Raw genomic sequence first — 10,214 nt, forward strand, 5'->3', positions numbered from 1 at the left:
AATGCCAACTTTGTATAAAAAAATGGGAAAAGTTGTCTTTTGCCAAGATATTTCTCTCACCCAGCATGGGTATATGTAAAATGACACCCCAAAACACATTCCCCAACTTCTCCTGAGTACGGCGATACCAGATGTGTGACACTTTTTTGCAGCCTAAATGCGCAAAGGGGCCCACATTCCTTTTATGAGGGCATTTTTAGACATTTGGATCCCAGACTTCTTCTCACGCTTTAGGGCCCCTAGAATGCCAGGGCAGTATAAATACCCCACATGTGACCCCATTTTGGAAAGAAGACACCCCAAGGTATTCAATGAGGGGCATGGCGAGTTCATAGAAATTTTTTTTTTTTGGCACAAGTTAGCGGAAATTGATTTTATTTATTTTTTTCTCACAAAGTCTCCCTTTCCGCTAACTTGGGAAAAAATTTCAATCTTTCATGGACTCAATATGCCCCTCACGGAATACCTGGGGGTGTCTTCTTTCCGAAATGGGGTCACATGTGGGGTATTTATACTGCCCTGGCATTCTAGGGGCCCTAAAGCGTGAGAAGAAGTCTGGAATATAAATGTCTAAAAAAATTTTACGCATTTGGATTCCGTGAGGGGTATGGTGAGTTAATGTGAGATTTAATTTTTTGACACAAGTTAGTGGAATATGAGACTTTGTAAGAAAAAAATAATAATTTCCGCTAACTTGGGCCAAAAAAATGTCTGAATGGAGCCTTACAGAGGGGTGATCAATGACAGGGGGGGTGATCAATGACAGGGGGGTGATCAATGACAGGGGGGTGATCAATGACAGGGGGGTGATCAGGGAGTCTATATGGGGTGATCACCACAGTCATTGATCACGCCCCTGTAAGGCTCCATTAAGACGTCCGTATGCGTTTTGCGGATCTGATCCATCTATCAGTGGATCCGTAAAAATCATGCAGACATCTGAATGGAGCTTTACAGGGGGGTGATCAATGACAGGGGGGTAATCAATGACAGGGGGGTGATCAGGGAGTCTATATGGGGTGATCACCACAGTCATTGATCATGCCCCTGTAAGGCTCCATTCAGACGTCCGTGTGCGTTTTGCGGATCCGATCCATCTATCAGTGGATCTGTAAAAATCATGCGGACGTCTGAATGGAGCTTTACAGGGGGGTGATCAATGACAGGGGGGGTAATCAATGACAGGGGGGTGATCAGGGAGTCTATATGGGGTGATCACCACAGTCATTGATCACGCCCCTGTAAGGCTCCATTCAGACGTCCGTGTGCGTTTTGCGGATCCGATCCATCTATCAGTGGATCCGTAAAAATCATGCGGACATCTGAATGGAGCTTTACAGGGGGGTGATCAATGACAGGGGTGTAATCAATGACAGGGGGGTGATCAGGGAGTCTATATGGGGTGATCACCACAGTCATTGATCATGCCCCTGTAAGGCTCCATTCAGACGTCCGTGTGCGTTTTGCGGATCCGATCCATCTATCAGTGGATCCATAATAATCATGCGGACGTCTGAATGGAGCTTTACAGGGGTGTGATCAATGACTGTGGTGATCACCCCATATAGACTCCCTGATCACCCCCCTGTCATTGATTACACCCCTGTCATTGATCACCCCCCTGTAAAGCTCCATTCAGATGTCCGCATGATTTTTACGGATCCACTGATAGATGGATCCGCAAAACGCACACGGACGTCTCAATGGAGCCTTACAGGTGCGTGATCAATGACTGTGGTGATCACCCCATATAGACTCCCTGATCACCCCCCTGTCATTGATTACCCCCCTGTCATTGATCACCCCCCTGTAAAGCTCCATTCAGACGTCCGCATGATTTTTACGCATTTGGATTCCGTGAGGGGTATGGTGAGTTAATGTGAGATTAAATTTTTTGACACAAGTTAGTGGAATATGAGACTTTGTAAGAAAAAAATAATAATTTCCGCTAACTTGGGCCAAAAAAATGTCTGAATGGAGCCTTACAGAGGGGTGATCAATGACAGGGGGGGTGATCAATGACAGGGGGGTGATCAATGACAGGGGGGTAATCAATGACAGGGGGGTGATCAGGGAGTCTATATGGGGTGATCAGGGGTGATCAAGGGTGAATAAGGGGTTAATAAGTGACGGGGGGGGGGGGTGTAGTGTGGTGCTTGGTGCAACATATTACTGAGCTTCCTGTGTCCTCTGGTGGTCGATCCAAACAAAGGGGACCACCAGAGGACCAGGTAGCAGGTATATTAGACGCTGTTATCATAACAGCGTCTAATATACCTGTTAGGGGTTAAAAAAATCACATCTCCAGCCTGCCAGCGAACGATCGCCGCTGGCAGGCTGGAGATCCACTTTCTTACCTTCCGTTCCTGTGAGCGCGCGCGCCTGTGTGCCAAGGTGCCCCCACAGTAATAGTGCTCCCAAAAGTCCCACCAATAGGAATGATTATCTGCTAGAGCACACATGGTAGTAATAGTGCTCCTACAGTGCCCCCAACATGTCCCCACTGTGCCCCAGAAGTAATAATGTTCCCATAGTGCCCATACTAGTAATCATGTTCCCCCTAGACCCCCAGTAGTAATAAAGCCCACCATAATGCCCCCCCCAGTAGTAATAATTCTCCTTATAATGTGACAGTGCAAAAAATACCCCCTTTTAATGCCCCAGTTGAGCTAATGTCCCCATAGTGCCCCCATAATGTGCCAGTATAAAATACCCCCATAGTGCTCCTCTCCCCCTTCCTCCTAGTGCCCCCCATAATGTACCAGTATAAAATGCCCCCTATATAGTGCCCCTGTAGGTGCCCTCAGTTTCCCCCATAATTTGCAAGTATAAAATACCCCTTCTTAGTGCCCCCGTAGTACTCCTCTCTCCCCATTATAAAATGCCCCTATACAGAGCCCCCCATATAAAATACTCCTTCTTTGTGGCCTCAGTAGATGCCCCCAATAATGTGCCCCCATAGTGCCACCCAATAATGTGCCAGTAAAAAGTGCCCCCAATAATGTGCCAGTAAGAAGTGCCCCATAGATACCCCCACAGTGCCCCCAATAATGTGCCAGTAAGAAGTGCCCCCATAGATGCCCCCCAATAATGTGCCAGTAAGATGTGCCCCCATAGATGCCTCCCAATCATGTGCCAGTGAGAAGTGCCTCCCATAGATGGCCCCCCAATCATGTGCCAGTAACAAGTGCCCCTTAATCGTGTGCAAGTAACAAGTGCCCCCCATATATGGCCCCCCAATCATGTGCCAGTAGCCAGTATTGTACCATATAAAAAAATAAACACTTATACTTACCTCTATGGCAGCGATGCGATGCAGGCCTCTTCCGGCCTGTGTCCCATGCTGTACGGCCCAGGTGGCGCCTGCACCGGCCTCTGATAAGCTGCAGGCACTAGGCCTGCAGCCTATCAGAGGAAAAGGGGAAGGGAGATGCCTCTCCCTCCCCTGCCCCGCAGCACATCCATCTGTATCGCTGTCCTGAGGACGGTGATACAGATGACTATGGGATGAGCGCTTCCACAATGGAAGCGCTCAACTCCGTGTGACTTGCCGCCGCCCCCCACTTGTGAGCAGGGCCGTGCCGCCTGGGGCGATCGCCTCACTTTGCCTCATTGGCAGTGCGCGCCCCCTAAAATTTTTCCCCACACACTATGCCACTGGCCCCAAGGTGTTATATTGAAACGATCCCCTAGGGTGTATCCTCATCTAGGTAGCCAGCTAGCAACCTTTAATCTACTGAACAACTTATGAACCAATGGGTGGCCAGACGTCTGGTTTTAGGCCGGAGCGTCCGGTTCTTAGACTCCTGGTCCTCCGTCCGGCCGCAGGCCAGGACGGACGGCCAGAAGTCCTCCTTTTCTGAGGTTATTGGCAGAGTGGCAGACGGCAGGTACTGGCACTTTGAGTAACCCTACAAAAAAAAATCGGCCTGCACTCACATTTCAATTTGTCACATCCCACACTGACGTCACACGCTGCCTGCTTCGCGCCACTACTAAGTCACTCTCACGCAGCAGCAGCAGCACACAACAGGTTAGAGCAGCTTGTCGGAACTCCAGTCTCTGTCCACCTCCCCTCATGTTGTCTAGACTAGTCTTGTGTTGAGCCGCCTGCCGCCCGGAGGTGAATTTTATTATAGTCCTGTGAGTAACTCCTTCCTGTCCTTCTCCTGCAGTCAAACAGCTCCTCAGGTTGGAGCTTCTTCACTTGTGTACTGCGGTTGGGTCATTCATATAAATGGAGGAGGAGCTGCTGGTGGTGACTCTCAAATTCTCAATCAGCACCTGGTTGGTTGCTATGCAATAATGCATCGTTTGATTTGTTTAGACCCTCAGCATCTTCCTCAGACAAGTAGCTGCTGCGTTAACACCTGGTTGCTATGCAATAATGCATCGTTTAGACCCTCAGCATCTTCCTCAGACAAGTAGCTGCGTTTAACACAGGTAATTGTCTCAGGAAGATGCTGAGGGTCTAAATGATGCATTATTGCATAGCAACCAGGTGTTAACGCAGCAGCTACTTGTCTGAGGAAGATGCTGAGGGTCTAAACTAATCAAATGATGCATTATTGCATAGCAGCCAGGTGCTGATTGAGAGTCTATCTAAGGCTGCATGCACGTGACAGTGACTAATGGCCGTGTGTAACGCCCGTCACACGGCCATTTTTAGCACCAATGAAAGTGTATGGGGCTATTCACATGGCCACTCTTTTTAACGGCCAGTGAATAGCGTCCGTCCAAAAATAGGACATGTCCTATTTTTGTCTGTTTCCACGGCCATGCGGACCCCATTGAAATCAATGGGACCGTTTTTTTACGATAGACAGGAGTGCACCCGTCTAACAGCTGTTAAAAACAGGTACACTTTAATTAGGAGTTAAAAAAATTGTCCCCCATTGTTTAAATAATGCCCCAATAGTGTCCCGCAGCAAAAAAAAATATAAAACTCACCTCATCCACTTGCTTGCGGTGCAGCAGTCTCTTTCTTCATTGAGCAGGACCTGCGATGTGCATGGTGACGTAACCACATGGGAGCGCGCAGTGACATCATTGCGCACATTTGCAGATCCTGTTCAGTGAAGATAGAAGAGACTGCTGCAGCGCGAGCAAGTGGATGATGTGATTTTTTATTTTTTTGTAAAATCAACGAAACAAAAACAGCGGTGGGCCATTATGGGGGCATTATTTAAGATGGGGCATTAAAAAATAATTACTACACTATGAGGGACATAATTAAAGATGGGGACCTACATTGGGGGCATTATTAAAGAAGATGTATAACTTATACCAGCTGTACATATATAATTATATACAGGAGATGCCCAGGTTATACCAGCATGCTCCATATCACTGTATACAAGAAGATGTATAACTTATACCAGCTGTACACTGCGTGCAGAATTATTAGGCAAATAAGTATTTTGACCACATCATCCTCTTTATGCATGTTGTCTTACTCCAAGCTGTATAGGCTCGAAAGCCTACTACCAATTAAGCATATTAGGTGATGTGCATCTCTGTAATGAGAAGGGGTGTGGTCTAATGACATCAACACCCTATATCAGGTGTGCATAATTATTAGGCAACTTCCTTTCCTTTGGCAAAATGAATCAAAAGAAGGACTTGACAGGCTCAGAAAAGTCAAAAATAGTGAGATATCTTGCAGAGGGATGCAGCACTCTTAAAATTGCAAAGCTTCTGAAGCGTGATCATCGAACAATCAAGCGTTTCATTCAAAATAGTCAACAGGGTAGCAAGAAGCGTGTGGAAAAACCAAGGCGCAAAATAACTGCCCATGAACTGAGAAAAGTCAAGCGTGCAGCTGCCAAGATGCCACTTGCCACCAGTTTGGCCATATTTCAGAGCTGCAACATCACTGGAGTGCCCAAAAGCACAAGGTGTGCAATACTCAGAGACATGGCCAAGGTAAGAAAGGCTGAAAGACGACCACCACTGAACAAGACACACAAGCTGAAACGTCAAGACTGGGCCAAGAAATATCTCAAGACTGATTTTTCTAAGGTTTTATGGACTGATGAAATGAGAGTGAGTCTTGATGGGCCAGATGGATGGGCCCGTGGCTGGATTGGTAAAGGGCAGAGAGCTCCAGTCCGACTCAGACGCCAGCAAGGTGGAGGTGGAGTACTGGTTTGGGCTGGTATCATCAAAGATGAGCTTGTGGGGCCTTTTCGGGTTGAGGATGGAGTCAAGCTCAACTCCCAGTCCTACTGCCAGTTTCTGGAAGACACCTTCTTCAAGCAGTGGTACAGGAAGAAGTCTGCATCCTTCAAGAAAAACATGATTTTCATGCAGGACAATACTCCATCACACGCGTCCAAGTACTCCACAGCGTGGCTGGCAAGAAAGGGTATAAAAGAAGAAAATCTAATGACATGGCCTCCTTGTTCACCTGATCTGAACCCCATTGAGAACCTGTGGTCCATCATCAAATGTGATATTTACAAGGAGGGAAAACAGTACACCTCTCTGAACAGTGTCTGGGAGGCTGTGGTTGCTGCTGCACGCAATGTTGATGGTGAACAGATCAAAACACTGACAGAATCCATGGATGGCAGGCTTTTGAGTGTCCTTGCAAAGAAAGGTGGCTATATTGGTCACTGATTTGTTTTTGTTTTGTTTTTGAATGTCAGAAATGTATATTTGTGAATGTTGAGATGTTATATTGGTTTCACTGGTAAAAATAAATAATTGAAATGGGTATATATTTGTTTTTTGTTAAGTTGCCTAATAATTATGCACAGTAATAGTCACCTGCACACACAGATATCCCCCTAAAATAGCTAAAACTAAAAACAAACTAAAAACTACTTCCAAAAATATTCAGCTTTGATATTAATGAGTTTTTTGGGTTCATTGAAAACATGGTTGTTGTTCAATAATAAAATTAATCCTCAAAAATACAACTTGCCTTATAATTCTGCACTCCCTGTATAATGTAGCATCTTGCATGGTGTAATATTGCACTATTGTGTGCCACTGTCCCCGGTACGATGTCCTCCTTTTCAGGGTTTGATGTCCTCCTTTTTGGGGTTCTGCAAGTGGCCACCCTAACCACAATGCAGTAGTTGGCTGTATAATACAGTGTTCTATGCTGTCCACAATACCATGTAAGGAAAACTAGATAGTCAGCCTATATGTGGCATAAGTGTACAGCTGGAAAGGTTGCTATAATGTTGCGGGTAGGAAGCTAGCAGTGGAGACTAAGTTGTGTAACCTTCGGCTGTTCCGTCCATAATACAAAGTCCCCACTGCTGCTGTGCATTCTCACGCAATCAGACACAAACAACTATTTGCGCCACATTTGTAAGTTTGGCCTTTGCCGTGCGCTTCTGCCTATACCCTCGCGACTACTCAATGCGTTTCGCTCTCTACTAAGCTCATCAGGAGTAGCGGGTACTAAGAACACAGACAAACAAACATGAAGCGCCGCCTGCCTCATGTGGGGAGGCGGCTGTCTCGGCGCTGTAGTGCGGCCGCCAATCTTGATGGATTATATAAAGGAAGCCCCTCCCACATGCCTGATCCATCCTCTGAACCGCCGTATAGAGGGGCTGGAGGAGCGGTCGATCGCAATACATCACCGCCCCCTATCCCGGCTCACTTAACAGGGCGATCAAGGAAAATAGTGTCAAAACACTTAAAGGGAACATGTCACCTCCAACAAACGTCCCAAGCCGGCAGCAGTACCTGAGAGTAGCCCGCAGTGTGTTTGTAACAATCATTTTCTTCCTGCAGGCAGATGAAGCAAAAGCTGTAAAAATGATCTTTAATCCCCTGCGGGCGCACTTCTCTAGTCAGGCTTGAAGTCACGGAGGCAGCGGCCTCCTTGCTTCAAGTCACGGTAACCACGCCCCCTTCCCTGCCACTTCACTGTGACTGACAGCCGGCAGATCAGCAAAGCCAGCCGAACTGTCGTGCATAAGCGCTGTCAATCACAGGGAAGGGGGCGTGGTTACCGTGGTTGAGTTTTTACAGCTTTTGCTTCATCTGCCTGCAGGAAGAAAATGATCGTTACAAACACACTGCGGGCTACTCTCAGGTTACTGCTGCCGGATTGGGACGTTTGTTGGAGGTGACAGGTTCCCTTTAACCACCTCCGGACCGCCGAACACAGCGACGCGTCCTGGAGGTGGTTGATTGATTCCTCCTGGACGCGCCGGCGCGTCCTCTCGCGAGACGCGAGATTTCCTGTGAACGCGCGCACACAGGCGCGCGCGTTCACAGGAACGGAAGGTAAGCGAGTGGATCTCCAGCCTGCCAGCGGCGATCGTTCGCTGGCAGGCTGGAGATGTGATTTTTTTAACCCCTAACAGGTATATTAGACGCTGTTTTGATAACAGCGTCTAATATACCTGCTACCTGGTCCTCTGGTGGTCCCCTTTGTTTGGATCGACCACCAGAGGACACAGGTAGCTCAGTAATATGTAGCACCAAGCACCACACTACACTACACCCCCACCCCATCACTTATTAACCCCTTATTCACCCCTGATCACCCCATATAGACTCCCTGATCACCCCCCTGTCATTGATCACCCCCCTGTCATTGATCACCCCCCTGTAAGGCTGCATTCAGATGTCCGTATGATTTTTACGGATCCACTGATACATGGATCGGATCCGCAAAACGCATACGGACATCTGAATGCAGCCTTACAGGGGGGTGATCAATGACAGGGGGTGATCACCCCATATAGACTCCCTGATCACCCCCCTGTCAATGATCACCCCCCTGTCATTGATCACCCCCCTGTAAGGCTGCATTCAGATGTCCGTATGCGTTTTACGGATCCGATCCATGTATCAGTGGATCCGTAAAAATCATACGGACATCTGAATGCAGCCTTACAGGGGGGTGATCAATGACAGGGTGGTGATCACCCCATATAGACTCCCTGATCACCCCCCTGTCATTGATCACCCCCCTGTCATTGATCACCCCCCCTGTCATTGATCACCCCCCCTGTCATTGATCACCCCCCTGTCATTGATCACCCCCCTGTAAGGCTCCATTCAGACATTTTTTTGGCCCAAGTTAGCGGAAATATATATATTTTTTTTACAAAGTCTCATATTCCACTAACTTGTGTCAAAAAATAAAATCTCACATGAACTCACCATACCCCTCACGGAATCCAAATGCGTAAATTTTTTTAGACATTTATATTCCAGACTTCATCTCACGCTTTAGGGCCCCTAGAATGCCATGTGACCCCATTTCGGAAAGAAGACACCCCAAGGTATTCCGTGAGGGGCATATTGAGTCCATGAAAGATTGAAATTTTTGTCCCAAGTTAGCGGAAAGGGAGACTTTGTGAGAAAAAAAATATATATATCAATTTCCGCTAACTTGTGCCAAAAAAAAATTAAATTTATGAACTCGCCATGCCCCTCATTGAATACCTTGGGGTGTCTTCTTTCCAAAATGGGGTCACATGTGGGGTATTTATACTGCCCTGGCATTCTAGGGGCCCTAAAGCGTGAGAAGAAGTCTGGGATCCAAATGTCTAAAAATGCCCTCATAAAAGGAATGTGGGCCCCTTTGCGCATCTAGGCTGCAAAAAAGTGTCACACATCTGGTATCGCCGTACTCAGGAAAAGTTGGGCAATGTGTTTTGGGGTGTCATTTTACATATACCCATGCTGGGTGAGATAAATATCTTGGTCAAATGCCAACTTTGTATAAAAAATGGGAAAAGTTGTCTTTTGCCGAGATATTTCTCTCACCCAGCATGAGTATATGTAAAAAGACACCCCAAAACACATTGCCCAACTTCTCCTGAATACAGCGATACCACATGTGTGACACTTTTTTGCAGCCTAGGGGGGCAAAGGGGCCCACATTCCAAAGAGCACCTTTCGGATTTCACAGGTCATTTACCTACTTACCACACATTAGGGCCCCTAGAATGCCAGGGCAGTACAACTACCCCACAAGTGACCCCATTTTGGAAAGAAGACACCCCAAGGTATTCCGTGAGGGGCATGGCGAGTTCCTCGAATTTTTTATTTTTTGTCACAAGTTAGCGGAAAATGAGTTATTTTTTTTTTTCCTTACAAAGTCTCATATTCCACTAACTTGTGACAAAAAATAAAAACTTCCATGAACTCACTATGCCCATCACGAAATACCTTGGGGTGTCTTCTTTCCAAAATGGGGTCACTTGTGGGGTAGTTATACTGCCCTGGCATTT

The sequence above is a fragment of the Bufo bufo genome, chromosome 6 (assembly GCF_905171765.1).
Source record: "Bufo bufo chromosome 6, aBufBuf1.1, whole genome shotgun sequence".
In the NCBI taxonomy this organism is placed as follows: Eukaryota; Metazoa; Chordata; class Amphibia; order Anura; family Bufonidae; genus Bufo; species Bufo bufo.